The 15,565-nt window shown below is 37.9% G+C and overlaps 1 protein-coding gene across 2 annotated transcripts in view; it reads left to right on the forward strand.

Annotated features, from left to right (window-relative positions):
- The window catches only part of zfpm2a (zinc finger protein, FOG family member 2a), a 177,859-nt gene that overhangs the window by 111,049 nt on the left and 51,245 nt on the right, over positions 1–15,565 (forward strand). The window lies entirely within an intron of this gene.

Here is a 15,565-nt window from a genome sequence, read left to right on the forward strand (position 1 = left end):
AGTGTCCACGGCTGCAGAAATGTCAAGCTATTGTCTTCATTTGCAGCCGTCGGAGGTTGACCAGTGTCTGTTGGGCTCCTGGATTGTTTTTTATGCTGTAATTCAGCGTGCACCAGTGTATCGAATGAGCAGGAGGAATAATTCCAGCCATCAATCGGCTTTATCTCCTCCTCTTTGCTGTCCTCTTCCTCCTCCTATAGGTTTATTGTTCATCCCAAACTTGAACAAGTGGCAGTGGATTTTTTTTCATGCCGAAATTATATTTTTCTTCTTGTCATTACTTCATTAATCAAGAGCCGGGCCTTTGGAAAAATGTTTTGTTTTGGTGGCTGCAATCTATTTTGTGGGAGTGGGTGCGTGTGTTTGAAAGGGAGAGAAAGCGAATGTGTGTGTGTGTGTGTGTGTGTGTGTGTGTGTGTGTTGTTAATCTGTGCCTGTGGCAGGTTTCCCCTCCGAAACGCAGCGCTAAGCAGCAGTATCGCATGCCTATTGTTGTAGCCTCTGTCATAGCAAGGAGCGCCTGATGCAGGCCTGCACTGCTCTGATAAGAAAAGAGGATTCAACATGGCTGGAAAGACGAATCAGTGGGACTTGAGAGTGGAGCGCGCACATACGCACACAGACAAACATCATCCGCGTGTTGGCACATGCATAACCAATTATTTACACTTACATCTAATTATATATGCAAGTGGGGTTTATTTGCTCATAAGCAAGAGAACTCGCGCAAGTGTATATTTGGCACGTCGTGTTCATATAGATCTTATTTACATCTGAGGCTATATTTATCAGAGAGAAAATCTCCCCCGTTTGTAATGTCGCCCGCTCCTGAGCGTTAACGGGATTTTAATTCCTTGTTGGACACAAAAATGATTTTGGCAAGCCGAATGTGGCTTTATCTAATGAAATAATAGGCCCAAAGTTTAGGCGGGGAACCAATTTGTGATTGCACGCATCAATTACTTTGCTAGGCTTTAACCAGTCAAAAATGGCTCAGCTTTTAGCGTCTGGATGAGGTTGAGGGGGAAAAGCGACAGGGCAAGTAAAATCAACACACTACTACATTATATGAAGAGCCTCATGTCTCTGTAAAACTCTATATTTAAATTGCTTAGAAATATATTAATGATCCAGGACAAACTAGACACTGAAGTTTAAGAATTAAGTTTGGGTCAGTAAGAATTTTTTTTCTAGTTCCACCCCTGTAAGAAATTCAAACTGCACACTTAAATCTGTGTGTACGACCCATCTTGCTTCTGTAATTTGACACATTTTTGAATGAAACTAGAGACAAAAATAGTGCAGGACATTTTATTAATCCGGAATTGATTGGATTGTGAAAATTGGTCTCTATATGACAGATGGTTAGATGACAGGGGGTGAAATATTACATTTAAAAAAAGTTTACAAATGCAAAGTTTGTTCTCTTTGGAGAACAAGATTTGTGTATTAAGAAAGTACACAGGGCCAATTTTGTCTCTTTTTATAGAGTCGTTCATCATCAGTCCTAATTATTTGAATGGATCCTGTTAATGAATATAAATCTTCCTAACTAAACATCAGGGGTTATTATACCCTGGAGTAAAGACACAGGAGGTACAGCATTCATGTCTTTGATTCAGAAGCTTTACCAATTACGTGCTCTGCTGTAGAGTTTCAAGGTACTAGAATCCAAGTGCATTCTCATATTCAGATGACTGTGTTCATAATGCCACATGAATGAAATGAGTAAAAGCTGCAGTCCAAGGTGATACGCTCTCTGTGTCATCTTCTGTGCATTTTTAAATGCCTGATGGTCCAGTTGAAACCCCTATAAATTAATGGATCAGTACATGTGTTTTTCATGGGCAAAAGAAATAGGATAAAGAATGATTTGTTCTTGTGTGAAAGCATGCCTAAATGCAGTTGATTAGATATGAATCTGCCACAGGGGCTTTCATTGAGCTTCTGCTTTTGTACTTTTCAGTGATAATAACCTAAAAAGCGTGGAATAAATTCAATCAGGATGGTTCTTTTGAATAATATTTACTTCACTAATTATTATACGCCAGGTATTTCATCTAAATGTGACTGAAGCTCCTGTGCTAGATGGTGAAGTTACGTTATTTGCTGTAATACACATCTGATTTTTTATGATGTAGATATAAATCACTTTAATCACTTAATCACACTGCAGAAAGCTCCACAAGTTGTCATTTATAAAGTTTGACACATCTCTCATCACTTAAATATCCATTTATCAGATATTGTGACTGATTTTAAAATGCTTTCAGCTTTGATAATACTTTTGATGGTGTAATTAAATGCTGACAGGTTGATTCATAAATAATATATTTTATTTGAAAGCAATTTGATGAAATATACTTTTAGAATACCAGATGAAATATTTTTTTGTTGTGAATGTCTGAATTTGTTATGCATAATATGAACGTTTTTACTTTTATTTAAGATCTGTTAGTAGAAGAATATTGATAAAATGCAACTAAGATATAATTTACTCATCATAATATTGAATTTCAAAATTCTTAAAGAATTTAAAAGCTCAAATTATAGTCATTCATAAAGGTCTATACATCCCTCACTGCTTAAATGGTCATTTATGAGATATTTTGACTAATTTGATAATGCTTGGTTTAATCCAATAAGAAATGTCCTGGAGATCTGGAGAGAATTCAGACGATCGTCATTATCATGATATTGAATTGGAAAATTATGCAAAAGCTCCACAGAAGTCAAATGATAGTCATTCATAAAGTTCTACATTCCTCACCATTTATTACACACTTTCAGCTTTGATAATACTTCTGTATTACATAATATTTATATTTGTATAAATGGCCTAAAACCATATAATTTAGATTAAATATAAATTTTTAGCGTACCTGATGAAAAAAATTGTCAGTGTATAACTGAATTCTTTACGTATTATTCCACAAATTTCCCTCCAAAATTCAAATAGAAAAATGTGATGAAAATGATACAAAGTTGCAAAGCTTCCCACCAGCATGGAAAAATTGGAAATGTCAGTTGATTTTAAAATTGAGGTAATGAATACACTCATGTTGATTATGAGTCATTAGATATTCCATATTTTGCTATATATATATATATATATATATATATATATGTGTGTGTGTGTGTGTGTGTGTGTGTGTGTGTGTGTGTGTGTGTGTGTGTCTGTCTGTCTGTCTGTCTGTCTGTGTATATAATTCAAACTTATTCAGTATTTTATGAACGACTAGAACGACTGATCTCTCCCTTTTAATGAATCAATTGTAATACACTGAAACTGCCTGAAGGATACAGGGGACCTGAGGTCACGACCTCATGGTGGAGGAGTGTTTGGGATTTATTCTTCCTCTCTCTCTCTGAGGGATCCTCTCAGCCCGTTTCCAGCTCTATGACAGGAAACGGTGTGTGTGTGTGTGTGTGTGTGTGTGTGAGAGAGAGTGTGTTCTCTCCTCACAGCGCCAGCGGCTGCCGGGGCCACAGATGACTAGAGCTGAGATAATACATGCTCGACTTGATCTACAAGTGAACCTGACATTTCCCCCTTCTCCTCTTCATCACTGCATGTCCCAAACAGGCAAACAGATATGGAGGGAAAGCGATAAGCGGCCACCGCTTTGTGACTGAAGTGATGGCTACATAGTTTAGCACAATCAGGGCGAAGACACCGTTAAACGCCGTGTCACAATTCATGGTGTCAAGTTTGTGAATGATACATCCACACATAGACGTCATTTGACAAGGGCTCTTTGCTTTCAGTCGGTGTGCAACAAACTGGATACCTTATTTTATTTGAGCGTAAGCACCTTGGGCTGCTTTTTGAAGATTATTTGAAGAAATAAAGAAAATAAGCCACAAGAGGCTGTGAATTCTGTGATTTTATCAGATGCTTTTAAAAATGGTCTAGCCATTAGTCTAATATTAATTATCATCATTTATTTAAATTTGTGATTTATATTTATTCAGTTATTTTATGTATTTTAATTTGTAATTATATTCGTTATATAAGCCTAAATTCAATCTGTTCATCATATAAAGTGATCGTGTCTCTTCAGAAAATTTGGACTAAACCGCTCAACTCATATGGATTAATTTTACGATCTCTTTATGAACTTTTTGAAGTGACAAAGTGGTAGTTGCGTAGCTGTCAATGGAGGGACAGAAAGCTCTCAGATTTCATCAAAAAGCTCTTCATTTATGTTACGAAGATGAACGAAAGTCTTCGGTGTTTGGAACATCATGAGGGCGAGTAACTAATAACAGAATTTTCATTTTTGGGTGAACTAACCCTTTAAGAATCCTGTTGGTGACACCATGACAGTCATTTCAGTAAAATAGATTGTGGTGTAGTGGTTAAGGCTTATGACTCAAAAGTTGCTGGTTTGACCCCCCCATTAACAGCGAGCCAAGATTTTAATAGTTTCAAATGCAATGTCTAGAGCTAACATATGAATTGACATCAGTGGTTTAGCTTTTGGAAGTTTTGATTTATTTTTTTTGTCTGTAAAGAACTTAAAACTAACGCCCGCCTAAAGCTCCCTGAAGTTTGATATTTTGCATAACCTCATTCAAATCTGAATTAGCAAGAAACAACATAAGTTTGTCCACAATGTTGTCTCCCTCGGTTTGCGCCACGTCTTGCCAAAGGTGTTGGAATACGCCACGGCAGAATCCACGGCGAACACTGAGGGGGAAAATCTAGCACAAGGGAGAAGAGTTTCAGCGATGCCAGCTGCTTTGCCATCTGTCACTGTCAAGACTCCACTTGTGGGACACTGAAACAACTTCCTTGAAAAGTTGCCGAGATAATCCACAATAGTTTTCACTTGCAATCTCGAATCCCTTGTTGGAATTCAACATTCCACCGTGTGAAGCGGAGATGGTTAATTGGTGGCGAAATCCAGGAGATGTTGGCCGTCCTTTCTCATACATGCACATATTTTGAAGTGCGCGACAAGCCAGTCTTGGCAATCGATTCTGAAATTGCCTTTCAAGTGAATAAACGTGTGATATATTGTCTAGTTAGGAGCTTTGAGCCAAATTAGGCTCTCTTTTAGCAAATGAGTTGTTATATCAGCGGTTCACCAGTACAGCTTCTGTTTTTGAGTTCTGATACGTTAAACTTAATACCCGGTTCTGCTCGATTCTCTTGCCCTAACTTACTCTTACTTCCTCACAGGCCACAGCCGAGTTCCCCGTCTCCTCTCTCTCGTCTTTTGTCACACAAACGCTCATCAAACCAGTCCAGATGGAGGAGCAGCACTAAATGAAAGTATTCAGTGTGAAAATCGCAGATTTTTTGCAGCGGTCATCTGGTGCGCTATCACAGAAGCCTTTTGTGAGATAGAAATGCTTGGTAGAGGCTGCAGAAGTCTGGACAGCGTCTGGCCGTCTGTCCCGGTGGTCTAGCACATTAGGCGAGGGTGTACGAGCCTGTCAAAACGGGAAAATTAGACCACGGGGGTCGTCAGTAAACTAATTGGGTAACAAAGAGCATACGCAGCCCCGCAAAACCCTCGCTTTAACGGTCGGCGAGCCGAGATAAGAGAGTTCACGCCTAATGCGTTCGGAGGAGTTGAGTTCACTCTTATTTATTTACCTATGACTCAATGTCGAGAATAGGTTTTTACGAAGACCCCATCTCAAATCATGTAGCGCTTTAATGCTGCCCTGGAAGATTATGCAAATGGTTGCTGCCTCATGCTGAGCGTTTTCTTCACCCACATTCACTCTGGTTGTTTCTAGTTTTCAGAGGTTGTATCACATCTGATCGGGTGGCTTTCATTCTCTGCACAGAATGCATCTAACGATGAGAGGAATCTGGGCAATGCAGTGACGTTTCCGTGCGATTGGTTGCCTGGCAGATGCCACCTGCCTCTCCGGGCCTCCAGGCATGCAGATATATCTGTACAGGTGTACGGGACGTACAGAGAACCCCTTGTTATTGGCCCAATAGCGAGCTTTTGCTGTAGGAGTCGTAAGCAAGTTGCATGCAAAGATCAAAGAAGCCAGCAATTGGATTCAAAGTGGAAATTCAAATTGAAATGGGGGGATCTATGGGGAAGGCACACCATTTCACGAGCCGAATTTGAGCACAAGAGCAAGGCATGTTCCTCTGCCTCCTAGACATTATTACAATGCAAAGCAAACATTATGAATTCATCGTCGCCATGTCCTCTTCAAATAATGTGCATGCGAGCTATGCACAAAGTGCATTTAACTTCACACGAGTCAGGCAGTCGAACACTCTACTTTGTTTGCTTTCAAGTATGCTTGAATTTGTTCAGGTTGTGTTGTGTGGATGATTTTAGTTATTGTCGTTTTATTCTAATTTGTGCACGCCCAGTATTGTTGCATCTACACAATGGCAAGTGCTTTCTGCTTAAGATATTGGCACACTTTAAAGGAATAGTTGATGCAAAAATTAAGTTTCTGCCATTATTTACTACATTATTTACCTCATGTTTTATTATACCTGGTTTATATATATATATATATATATATATATATATATATATATATATATATATATATATATATATATATATATAATTTTTTTTTTTTTTTTTTTTTTTTTTTTTTTTTTTTTTTTACTATTATAATTTTTTTTTTTTTTTTTTGGGCAAAACAAAAGGAGAAATTTAGAAGATTTTTACAAAGCTCTTTTCCATATCATCACTGTTCATAGTGATCATGACTGTCAAGCTTCAAAAAGGACAAAAACACACTATAAAAGTACAATCAAATTGGTCCATAAAACTTATTGTACTTTTCTGAAGTTATACGAACAAGCTTTGTGTGAAGAACAAACTTAAAAAAAAATTCATTAAAAATTTAAATATTAAAATAGTCCCCTTCTTCACAGCTCTCAAATATCATTCCCCATTATACATTAATCATCAATGATGTTTAAACTTGCCTTGACACTATATTATTCATTGATTTTCAGTGTTTTCCTCATGCAAAGCTATGTTTGGCTTTGTTAAACTGTAAAATAGTGCATACACTATTAACTCATTTTATAGCTCTTTTAGGAAAAGAGCTTCGTAAAGGTTCTTCAAAAGCTCTCCTTTTAGGTTCCCCGTAAAAACCAGCCGGTTTAGAACCACATGAGGGTGAGTACATGATGTGACAGCATGTTCATTTATGGGTGAACTGCATTTCTTTTAAATTGTACCATTATAAATCTGGCCCATCACAGTATATGGCCGGGTGCATGTGCTAATGAAGTCCCCAGCAGCCTCTGACTGTACCATTCAGCCCTGGAGGAGAGACACGGCGACAGGAACAGCTCCTGTCCTGGAGGCTAAGTGCTCATTAAACCAGAAACCTTCAAAACATGCAGTCCAAAGCCAATACAAGACACTGGCTAGCATCTACCCCTCATTTTTCAATTCATCAGCTCAGTTGTTGCAGGCAAGATAACCAATCAGATGCTCAAGATCAGGAAATGGACGTTTAATGGCAGTAAAATGCAACGTGTCAAAGAAAACGAGAAATGACAACGGCGCATTTCTACAAAACACACTGTCCTGTTCATTCGCTTCATTCAGCCATTTTAATCTCTGTCAGCTGTTGTTTAGGAGGTAAACAGGACACATTTCTGTCTTCAGAAAAGATTGAGATGAAATCAGCACTGAACAGTCAAACTATTTTTTAAAGCAAGGTGATTTTGAATAAATATGCATGGTTCCTATAGCAACGACGAACAGTGCAAAACGATAGGCCCGAGCGAACCTCAATGGGTGTTCCTTAAAAGATTGGTAGAGCCGGAGTGATTCTCAATTTAATCGATTTCAAACGAAAAAGTCAATTTAACAAAGTTGAAAAGAGAAAGCTGCAGAGAGGGGAGGAGGAGGAGGGGGGCTGAAAGCATTCTTTTGCACTCAAGCAGTAAACTAACTACGGCACGCGGGCTGAGATTTCTTCCCCATTATCTCCCACCTCACATTTGCTCTTAGGCAAGCAGTTTAAAAGCCAAGCGATTGAGCCAGTGATCCAATTTGAAATGCAGAAATGATTAGAGCAGCTTGCCTCATTTCATATCGAAATTCTCTGATTTATGACAGGGCAGGCGCCAAGATCTATCTCCAAAGGGAATTAGCGTGCAATTTCTCTTTTTGCATATTTCCGTTATTTAGCCTCCCAATAGCAGATGCTCGCTTGAAAAAAAAGAAAAAAAAAAAAAAAGAAGAAGAAGCAAAGACGGCACCAAGGAGGAGGTATCTTTTCATTTTAGGCAATGAAACCACTGCCATTTAAAAAGAGCAGGCTGGAACGGATGACAGACATGGGAATATATTTTCTGGGCTAGATAGTGATTTTGAAAAAATGGGGGGGAGGGGGCTTTATTTAGTTTATCAAACAGCACATGAAAAGGAGAAACATCAGGGTTTATTTTTAGAGAATCCATAATTTCATGTGGATTTGGACGTTTGCTGCGTGGAAGGGGAAAAAATGTCCCCCGCAACTCACCCGTCCAGCAAGCCTGAGGAAATATTAATGCACGGAGATAACGAGAGCTGCGGGAAAATCTGTCTTAATGAAATTTCCAGTTGACCACATGCAATTTGTTTCATCATGGCGAACAACTAATTGAAGTCGCCATATCGAGGGTGCGTTATGTTGTAAACAGAGTCTTAGAGCAGGTCCGGTCCTGTTATCCTCACCTTCAGCCTTCACCTCTGCCTCGAACCCCTCACACATGTCAGTCTGACATATGGCATTCATATATTCATATGTAGTAGAGAATATGAGTTGTAGAATCTGCTCTCAGTGAGAATGTCCTGTGAACACAGTGTGCGTGTTATAGGTTATACATGCAGAAATTAAGGTTCTGAATGGGTCGTTTGAAAAGAAAATCTGTCACTTGTGCGTTTGCCAGACACTTTTATCCAAAGCGTACAATTCAAGCTTTCTTTGGAAATATAACCTGTGACCTTGGCGTTGCCGAGTGACATGTTCGACTGTATGAGCTACAGGATTTCCTTTCAAACTAAAACAGAATTTAATCAATTTTAATTCATTTATGTCTTTGAATCTCTGCTTTTTAATACATAAAAAAATAAATAAATGCAATGATTCAAGGACATTGATCTATCAAATAATGCCATTTATTCGGATTAAAATTATCTAAATTTTACTCTTTAAACATTGTCCTTGTGTCATTGATTTTTTTGTTTTTTTCTACTTGCCAATTATCTTTACTTTTGGTTTCCTTATTTATGTATTTACATACTTTGGTTGTATCTTTGTAACATTGCTGTTTGTCTATTAGTCTTAATTATAGTCTAAATCATAACAAAATCACAACAAATTGAAAATTCCCAATGTAAACTCTAATGTATATTTGTTTAATTGTTTTAAAGACCAGTATACATTTAATTTTCCAGCATTTTCATTGTTATATATTTTATAACTTATTGGTTGCATTAAGAAATCTCCAAAACCAGACATTTCAAGTTGCTCTTATACATATGAATATAGTACAAATGATCATAATGTATTACATAGAATTTAATGAATGCATACCTTCTTGTTTTATAATAATAATAATAATCTACATTAATATTTGAGGTATCCTGAACTTCAGATGTGGAGTGTTTCTGGAAGTGAATCTGACAAATCCATATCTAACCCTAATTCTCATGCTGAATTAGATATTTTTTTTTTTCACACTTACCAAAAGAATGAAATGATTTTGGTCGATTTAAAGGCTTAAAATCAAAAGGTATAACATGCTTTTAATCTCTTCCTGTGTGGTTTGATAGCAGAAATGAAGAGTGCGTAGCGTGGACACTGGGATTTCCGGCGGGCAGGAGCGCTAGGGACCGTGGCAGCGGTCAGAACCGATATCATTAGCCCGTTGTTTACACACAGGCCTGGAGTCAGGGTGGCTCACAGTGTCACCAGCCACTTTCTTCCCTTCACCTCCTTCGGCTGATCAGAGGATCAGGGTATCAAGGCCGGATTAGCGGCGACTTGGGATTTGTGTGATTGGTTAATTTATTGCGGCGATGGCGGGTCTTTCATCTATGGCAACATTTAATCAGCTGCCGCCACACAGGCTATTACAGGTTAGCTCTTTTCTGCGGGCCTCCGCGCCACTGCCATCAGCTCCATCACAATTCCCCCTGAAATTTCCAAATTATCTGGAACAGGCTTTAGCCGCTCCGTAATAAAAATTAGAGCTGATTCCCGATAGAAGCTTTCGTCGTACCGGGCCAATTATAAATAGTACAGCCGTGGCTCGGAAAGAGGTGGAGGAGAGGGGAAAAAAAAAGGGGAGAAAGAGAAGGAAGAGGAAGGGGGAAAATAAGCCAACTCTGAGGGATGTTAGCGAGGAACTTATCGGCAGCCCCTGCTTCCCTCCTCTGATCCAAATCCGACCGGCTGAAAATTTATATTAGATTTTATCACACAGGCCTAAGTCGTGAAAAATCAATGAAGGTTATCTTTTATGTTGCAGCAACTTGTGGAAATATTGATTTTCATTTTATAGCGAATTTGGAGCATCAGTTTGTAATCACTCGCTCGCTGACTACACTGTTTTGGTCACTGTATCTCTTACACATGGAGAGAGAGAGATTGCAAACCAGTGGAGTGAGACTAGAGATCTGTTACTTACACACAGCGCCTCCGGTGAAGGTCTTAAATCAAGCATCACCTCAGCATCTGTCTGCAAATGAGACACATTCGCTTCACTTGTACATCGACGCGAGATTGCGAAACATTATCTACTGTTTTATTACAGTATGCGTGTGTTCGTTTGTGTTTGACTTAATTATATTAAACTTGCATTGTTCGTTGGAACATATTGCAGCAGATTTAGAGTCTCTCTTTGATATTCAGATGTCTACAATCACAGATTACACTGTATATTTTTTAACACAGTATGCAAATATTGTGTATTTCTATAATACTATACATGAGTGAACAACTATATTTGCATAAATGTACAGTATACAACCCGAGCACTGTTTGCCACAATGCAGTAGTCTAAACCTTCTGTTTCTAGCGTGAATTATGTTAATCACAATTTTCTGACTCTTGAAGGTATTTTTATACAAAATATAAAAAATGTATCAAAACAAAGTTCAGTCATGAAACTCTAGATGGCACAGGCTGATAGGTCCTTAACTCAATCTGCTTGCAATCACATCATGCTCTATAGGGCACAGCTGATTGGTTCCTGCTGTATCAGTAGCCAATGAGCTCGCTGCTCAACCTTCAAATACTTGGTCAGCATTTTCTGTAACAGTTGCAGCGCACTTTCAGAAACCCTCCCTCTTCCCCAGCTCCACCTGTATAGATCTGCTACGGGTAATTCATGTATGCTATATTGTACAGAAGCAGCATGTCTTACTTGTTCACAGTAGCATGTCATGTATGTATTGGCAGTAGCAAGTCCCGTACTTGCTCTGCAGCAGCAGCAATAGCAGATCTATTCCGTCAAGACCAAACATACTGTCATAGCCATTACCATACCAAACACTTAGAGAATTGTCATGACAGAAATATGTATAAAATTACCATTTGGAACCAGTATAAAGTGTATTGTTTACAGTGAAGTAATTGTATCACTCACTATTTGTCCTTAATGTTATTGAAATTTTTGTAAACTGCTCTACACAGCTAGTGAAACAACACTTCATTCCACTGAATACCTCTGTATGGCTTATCAGAGATGATAGGCAAGCCACACTGAATTAAAGGGATAGTTCACTTTGAAATTAAATTTTGGTATGTTTTAGCTTACCTCAAGGGCATCCAAGATGTAGGTGTCTTTGTTTCCGCGGTAGTTTCAATTTGATATTTTTAGGTCAAGCCGTTCTTGTCTGTCAGTCATATAATGCAGGTCTATGGTCACCACCTCAAAGAGCATGCACAGAGAAGTCCAAATTAAACATTTCCCCATCGTAAGTACACATTGATGGCCTAAGACACGAAACAAGCGGTTTGTTTGAGAAAACGAACAGTATTTATATCGTTTTTACCTCTTGTACACAGCCACGTCCAAGTGATCTGAGGGCGCGCGCGCTTCCTGGTGTGGTGTGTGACGTGTGGGGCCGTGTGCGCGCGTTCTGGCTTAGTCTGTGCAAGCGCCTGGTTGTGTACAAGAGGTAAAAACAATATAAATACTTTTCGTTTTCTCACACAAATCGCTCATTTCGTGTCTTAGGCCATCAATGTGTACTTACGATGGGGAATTGTTTAATTTGGACTTCTCTGTGCATGCTCTTTGAGATAGTGACCATAGACCTGCATTATATGACTGACAGACAAGAACGGTTTGACCTAAAAATATCAAAACTGCGGAAACAAAGACACCTACATCTTGGATGCCCTTGAGGTAAGCTAAAACATACCAACATTTAATTTCAAAGTGAACTATCCCTTCAATGCAGGTCATGTATTTTGAAATACTGTTTTAAACATTTGCCTATGCAATGCATACTGTTTTATGAAAGCACTGCAGCTATAGTTTTTGAAAAATATTGATAAATGGCGGAATTTGAGTCTCATGATACACATCTAAATTTTTTTAAGTTTCATGTGTGGCCATTTTTTCCATGAATTGCATCATTAGCTGCTTTAGCTGGGGAACTTCTGGGCCATGAGAGAGAGAGAGAGAGAGAGAGAGAGAGAGAGAGAGAGAGAGAGACAGACAGGGCGGACCTTTGCTTCTGAATAAGAGATGACTCCAGACGGTGGGGATCAGAGAAAGGGTTAATCTGATTCTCATTTTAGATAGTTGTCGTGGCAACAATCAGACTGTCTGTGGTGCTCTTTGACAGGCCTGTAAAATTCTCAGGTCAGCCTGGATATAAGATGTTATTGTATGGCTAATTTGAGATGTGAAACGGGAGCTGTGTTAAATGACCGAGGGTTGTCTCGCTGCCAGTGTGGGAAAAGATGCCAACGTAGACGTCCAGGTGAGGGTCAAAACACCCTTTAAGACAGGATTTCACCTGTAGTTTGATAGAATAATAAAGACATCATATTAAAAAATATATATAACTCAATTGTATAACCTAAATTAGATTGAGAGCAAATTAATATCTTTTTAATATCTCATTTATTTCTTGACAAAAGGATCCTTGTAATTTCACAAGTATCCCTTTTGTTCTACACCGTAAAAAGATATTCAAAGCTGTAAATAAAACATTATTGGAGTATGTTTTAAAGATGTCCATCCTGAAAAGTTCACTTTTAATAATTCACAATTTACTAGCAATTTCTGAAAGAAATCAGTGTAGAAATGTCTTGTCTCAGATTGTTTTCACAAGACAGCACAGCAAAGTTTGCTATTAAAATTCGGAGATCTCAAATATTTCTCTATAAATTCTCTCAAGACCAAATAATCTGATTTGCCACCCACATAATTTTTTTTAAATCTGTACAATATATGCTGTTTCTTTGTTTCCGCTAAAGAATTTAAGGAAAAAAAGTGACCAAATTGACAACATTTCCCATTTGTTTCTGACATCCTATCTGTTGTGAATGCATACCTTGCAACAGCTCGGGGGATGTAGACTCGGGAAAGGAAATGATGTCACGTGAGCTGCTTGTAGACCGACTCCAGCCCATTTTCACTTAGCTAAACTATTTCTGCTGCACTCTAATGAAGGTGTGCCTGGGGCGTCACGTCTAATGGCCCAGAAAGACAGACATTTTGCCTGCCAGTAATGGGCTACTGTAACAGCTGTCCAAGATCTCTACCAATCCTGCCTCGGAGTGAGCTTTCATTGCCCTTTTAAAAAAAGCCATTTGAAAAATGAAATAACTTGCATAGAGAACAGCCGGGCACCAGCAGTGTCTCTTTCTCCACAAAAGGGTGCGAGTTCATTTGAGTAGCTTTTCTCTATCTTACCGCTTTCACCTTATAGATAGAAGTTGAAGCTGTGCGCTTCGACCCCGGCCAGAAAAGAAAAATGACGTTACACATTCGGAATAATTTGCCGGAGCATTATAAAACTTAACCTCAATCGGCCTTTGAAATGGATACTGATTCTTTAAATTCTTCTCTGCCCGTTGCAGGAAATAGTGAGATGGTGGCGATAGGGAGGCACAATGTGGCCAAAGTTCAGTCCTGAACGCTCGCCGAAAGCTGCACGCATTCTTTTTGCAATTCCCAGGCACCTGAGAATCAGGGCGTAATCGGAGAGATCAGAAACTGGATCGCTGGGGAAAATTCAGGCTGATAATTCCACACTCTTTGGAGTTAAATGCAGGACGCTGGAGAGGTTATTGATACTGAAAACACCATTAAACTCTAGAAATTGTTTCAGTGTCAGTTCTCATCATGTGTACATATATCACAGAATTGTCCTCTCCTCATCCACTGGAGAGACCAGTCATATTATTCTTTTGCCTGTCCTAAAAAGGTTCAATTTTGTGTTTTACTCATTTATTTTTACTGAAGGATGTTAAATCAAGTCTAATAAGACACGTTGTCACTACAACACTTACTGTTTTTACACTTCGCAGACATTTAAAACATTAGGATTTCTATGATTTTTTGAAATGTTTTATTGCAAATCGTGATGATTTACATTAATGTCTACAGTTTTGATAGAACTATCTTATGTTCACCAAAGCTGCACTGATTTGATGAAAAATAGAGTGAAAACGGTAATATTGTGGATTATTATTACAATTTGAAAAAGCTGTTTGAATATATTTTAAAATGTAATTTATTCCTGTGATGACAAAACGGAATTTCTCCAGTCTTCTGTGTCACATGATCCTTCAGAAATCATTCTTTGCTGAATAAAAGTATTAATTTCTTAAAATTCTTCAGACCCCAAACTTTTGGCAGTGTTTGTTACCAAAGTAAAGATATCTCGCTGGCTTTTTTTTTTTTTTTTTTGCAAAATGTTTTGTTCATTAAAATATGTTTTTTCTTTACAAAAGGAAAATATGCAACAAGCTGGAAATTATACAACTGCAATGTATCTCCAAAAATCAATGATGCTTCCAGCCATTTTTGTAAATTCAACAAAACCTCATCTTTATTTATTTATTTATTTATTTATTTATTGCACAAGTCATACCTACATTTTTTTCATTCATTCATACATAACATGCATGCATGAACGAATAATAATAATAAAAAAAAAGGAACAGGAAGAAGAAAATCTTATGGTACCTGTCGCTTATTTGTGCACATAAAAAAAAACAAAAAAAACAGCTGCTTTATGGATCAACCCCAATCCTCACCCCAAACACCAAATATTTTCAGTAATACCTATCTTTACACTTAATTATCATCATTTTAATTATCATCATCATTTTAAGCGTGTTAGTCATCATTTTTCTTGTAACTTTCCTGTATTTTTTTCTTATACAAATTCTTAAATTTACAAACACTTTTGCAGCACTTCAGTTCATAATCCAAGGTTAGAAATTGGATACTCATCTATGTTAGTTAGCTAAGTAATATTGGATCAATTATGATCTTTGTGACAAATCAGCAGAATTTGCAACAACAATGTAGAATACATCACAGAAAACTAAACATTTAAGTTTGTAAAACATAAAGAAGATAACATAA

Source organism: Leuciscus leuciscus, assembly GCF_965113295.1.
Source record: "Leuciscus leuciscus genome assembly, chromosome: 20".
Classification (NCBI taxonomy): Eukaryota; Metazoa; Chordata; class Actinopteri; order Cypriniformes; family Leuciscidae; genus Leuciscus; species Leuciscus leuciscus.